This window comes from Silurus aristotelis (assembly GCF_946808225.1).
Source record: "Silurus aristotelis genome assembly, chromosome: 4".
Classification (NCBI taxonomy): Eukaryota; Metazoa; Chordata; class Actinopteri; order Siluriformes; family Siluridae; genus Silurus; species Silurus aristotelis.
In genome coordinates, this window is record NC_139577.1 from 33,871,939 (window position 1) to 33,876,938 (window position 5,000).

General features: G+C 36.2%; 1 protein-coding gene across 1 annotated transcript in view; it reads right to left on the reverse strand.

Moving 5' to 3' along the window:
• Window positions 1-5,000, reverse strand: part of LOC310724779 (teneurin-3-like) — a gene marked incomplete at its 3' end in the record, with an annotated part of 164,927 nt that overhangs the window by 154,467 nt on the left and 5,460 nt on the right. The window lies entirely within an intron of this gene.

Here is a 5,000-nt window from a genome sequence, read left to right on the forward strand (position 1 = left end):
GACTCTTTGTGTGTTTGTGTGTTTGTGTGTGTGTGTGTGTGTGTGTGTGTGTGTGTGTGTGTATGTTCAGTGCAGGAACATTTTCAGGAACCTATGGGCGAATTCAGGATCCTAAATGTTAAAAATGTTTCTTTCCATTACAGGAACCTGTTTCAGGACCTTCAGGAACAGTTTTACTAAAGTGTATGTTTTTAGCTCAATGTCCACATGAACACCTTTCAGGAATCCTTTTGAGGAAACTTATATGTGACAACTTCATGCAAATTTTCTTTCCACCACAAGAATGTTTTTCAAGAAGTCGGGGAATTTTTAAGGACCTGAACTGCATGGAAATGTTTTTACAGTGTTTAGGAACTTTTGACATAAATGGAACAGGAACTCTTTCAGGAAATCCAAAAAATAAATCCAGGACACTTTTGAGAACCAGAGGAATCAGGTGTGTTTCTCTCTCTCCCTAGTTTAATAAGGAGAGGACGCAGGGTCAGAGATCCATGAGCTGATGGATAAATGGAGCATCAGGTAGAGTCATTCAGTAAACGAGAGAGAAAGAGAAAAGAACACAATTACAAAAAGCTTTAAAGAAAAGAGCGAAAAAAACCCCAACAGTTGGAACGTGATACTGCGTCTCCCTCTGTCTCCGTGTGTCAATACGGTGTGTATCAACTGACTGCAAACTCAGACTTGAGCGTCTATAAACACCAGTATTCCTCACACGCACACACACACACGCACACACACACACACACACACACACACACACACACACACACACACACACACACACACACACACACACACGCACGCACACAATATGTGAGGAACAAGAAGACTATCAAGTCTCATCTGACACTCAAACAACAAATAATCAAGTGTGTTCCTGCTAGAGCTGTAAAACACACACACACACACGCACACACACACACACACACACACACACACACACACACACACCCCAAGTCTCGTTGGCCCACATGCCCAGACTTGCTCTCAGTGCCAGATAAAACACTGTTAGACACACACACACACACACACACACACACACACACACACACACACACACACACACACACACACACACACACACACACACAAACAACCATATAATGTCTTTGTCTTGTGTGTCATGTGCTAATAATAATAATAATTATTATTATAATAATATTAATAATAATAATATAAATAATTGTAATTATGTAATTATTATTATTATTATTCGCTGAAGCATGATGTATACAGAGTACAATGTACACATCCGGCATGTAGTAAAGCCGTGCCAGGTTTTGTGTGTGTGTGTGTGTGTGTGTGTGTGTGTGTGTGTTTAACTGCCATATGACCCTCCAGAGGTCTTAATAGGAAGCATTTGGAGAGCCGATGGGAGAAAAATCACTCTTGGCACATCAGCGTCTTCACCATTTGGCAATTTTACAATTAGATTCGAATCGTTTTTAATTGCTTCCAAATTACTAGAAGATTATCAGTGCAACCCGAGACTACACACACACACACACACACACACACACACACACACACACACACACACACACACACAGAGGGGTAATCTAGTACAGATGGAGTAAAGAGGCCACGGTGGTGTGAGGCTGCATGGACTTCCCCATGTAAGGGCACTTCAGAGGCATTACAGTTGCCATGACAACCATGAACACAACAATAACAACAAACACATACATCTCATGTAACAGCCTGCAGCATTGAACCTGTGTCTAGACTTTAGAATAAAACACTTTTATCAAATTTAATTTAATATATAAATTCGAAACAATAAAACATATAACATTAATTTATATTTTTTAATTGTATTTTAAAAACTAATACTAATACTAACATTGATTACATTTTATACACATGGTGTACCAGGTCATTCTATACTTTGTACAAAAAAATAAAAATTAATGCACAAATACATAGAATGAATAAATTCATTACAAATAAAAAAAATTAAACTCTAAACATGAATAAAATAAAAGAATGAAATTACAGAAATTATTAATAGAAAAATCATAGATATATCACTTATTTTTAATAATTTTGAAAAATGCAAAAATAAACATTAATATATATTAATAAAGTCAAATCAGACATAATACTAATAATAATAATGATAGATCACATCAGATACAAACCCTGAATGCTTTCACATGTAAAACTACACTCACCGTCCACTTTATTTAAAACACCTAATCAGCCAATCATGTGGCAGCAGCAACATTTACATTTATGTCTATAGAGATGGAGGTCCAGAACTTCTGTTAATGTTCTTATTAAACATCAGAAAGAAAATACTGTCTGATCTGATCTCTGAAGTCAGAAACATTGCAAGAATAAAAGGCTGAGTTTGAAAAAAAAACTGCTGATTGCAGCAGATTTTTACACACAGCAGATTAATCAGAATGGTGTGAAAAACACAAAACAGTGAGAAGACCAGGTCCTACAGGTGTTTCTAATAAAATTGTCTACAACACCAAGGCAATGAATCCAAATAACTAGAGCAAAGTTAGAAATAATACTAATAATAAAAAAAAAGAAAAAGACAAAGAAGAAGAAGGCAAAGAGAGTCAAAAATGTGTATATGTGTAAAGAATATTTAAATATAAGTAAATAAGTAAAATTTTTATGATAAACAACAATATTGTATAAGTGACGAAAAAATGCTCACTAAATTATTCTACACCTGATTCTGTGATAATAATAATAATAAAAAAAACAGTCAATGAGTTTCTTACAGGTGTTTCTAATAAAGTGGAAGGTGATTCTATATAAATATATATACACAAGCTTCATGTATTTTTATTATTATTTTTTTTTTTACAGCGCTTCAGTTTTTCCTCAAAATTCTTCAAACAAAACCCCATAATTCCAATGTCAAAGGAATTTTTTTAAAATCTTTACAAATGTATAAAGAAAATTAATAAATAAATAAAACACATGTTCATAAGGTTTTACAGCTGTTGCCATGACACTCAAAATTGAGCTCAGGTGCATCCTGTTTCCACTGATCATCCTTGATTGGAGTCCACCTGTGGTCAATTCAGTTGATTGGTCATGATTTGGAGGCACACACCTGTCTCTATGAGGTCCCACAGTTAACAGTGCATGTCAGAGCACAAACCAAGCCATGAAGTAGAAGAATTGTCTGTACAGAATTGTCTGTAGACCTTTGATACAGGATTATAACAAGGCACAGATCTGAAGAAGAAGACAAACATTTCTGCAGCATTGAAGGTCCCAATGAGCACAGTGGCCTCCATCATCAGTAAATGGAAAAAGATTAGAACCACCAGGACTCTTCCTAAATCTGAGCCACACGGCCAATCTGTGTGATCGGAGGGAGAAGGAGGTGAGCCAAGAGGAGAACATTCCAGAAGAACAACCATCTCTGCAGCATTCCACCAATCAGGCCTGTATGGTAAAGTGGCCAGACGGAAGCCACTCCTCAGTAAAAGGCACATGACGGCCCACTGGAGTTGAAGGACCTGAAGGACTCTCAGATCATAAGAGACAAGTTTAGAGTGGAAAAAAAAAAGATTAAACTTTTTGGGCTGAATGCCAAGCATCATGTCTGGAGGAAACCAGGCACCACTCATCACCTGAGCAATACCATCCTTACAGTGAAGCATGGTGGTGGCAGCTTCATGCTGTGGGGATGTTTTCAGCAGCAAGAACTGGGAGACTCGTAAGGATCAAGGGCAAGATGAATGCAGCAATGTACAGAGACGTCCTTGATGAAAACCTGCTCCAGAGCGCTCTGGACCTGGGGCGACAGTTAATCCTCCAACAGGACAACAATCCTCAGCACAAAACCAAAATAACAAAGTAATGGCTACAGTCCACACTTGAACTCAATTGAACATCTCTGGAGAGATTTGAAAATAGCTGTGCAAATAGCTGCAAAGAAGAATAGGAGAAACTGCCCAAACATAGGTCAAGCTTTTAGCATTAAACTCAAAAAGACTTGAGGCTGTATCTGGTGCCAAAGGAGCTTCAACTAAGTGTTGAGTAAAGACTGTGATACTCATGCACGTGATTTTTTTACGTTATTATTTTTTAAAAACGTGCAAAGATTTTTAAAGAAACTTCTTTCAAGTTGTCATTATGGGGTTTTGTTTGTAGAATTATAGGGAAAATAATGAATTTAATCCATTTTGGAATAAAACTGTAACATAACAAAAACTATATGTTGCATATGTTACTATATGTTATTTATTATAATGTATATGTGTGAAACATTAGACAGGATGTATGTAAGGTACATATATAGATACACACCAACCCACACACACACACATATATATATATATATAAATATATAAAATATTCGTGCACGATGTATGTAAGGCACAATATGTGTATAGAATGTGGTATATAAATTTACAAAATTTAATATGCACATTTAATGTACAACTCTACAGAATTATACACAGTGTTTAAACAGTGTTCTAATGGTGTAGAGTTCAGTAGGGTGATAGTGGATGGATACTACTGTTAATACACGATGATACACCTGATCCTGCACATATACTTTACTACTACTAATAAAAATAATTTAATTACTCTACGTTTTCACCTCAGTATCAGTTGGATCTCATTCTGCTCTGGAAAGAAAAGCAGGTGAGGGAAATTACTCTGCAGTGAGGATGATATGAAATTCATTTACTAAAAAATCTGTTGAATTATTTATTGTTACAGAATGTCTGAATTATACAGTGTATAAAGAGATTGCACACACACACACACACACACACACACACACACACACACACACACACACACACACACACACACACACACACTAACACGGAGTGTATCGTGAATTTACTTTCTTTTAACAAAAAAAAACAACTGCGTGACATCAGGACGCACTGGCAAACGAATTCCTGCCGGCTTACGCTGATCATTAAGCAAATTGCTGCCTCCGGAGAGAAAAGATCGACACAAGCGTAGAATAACAATAATTAAATTATAAATACATTTAAATAAAGATG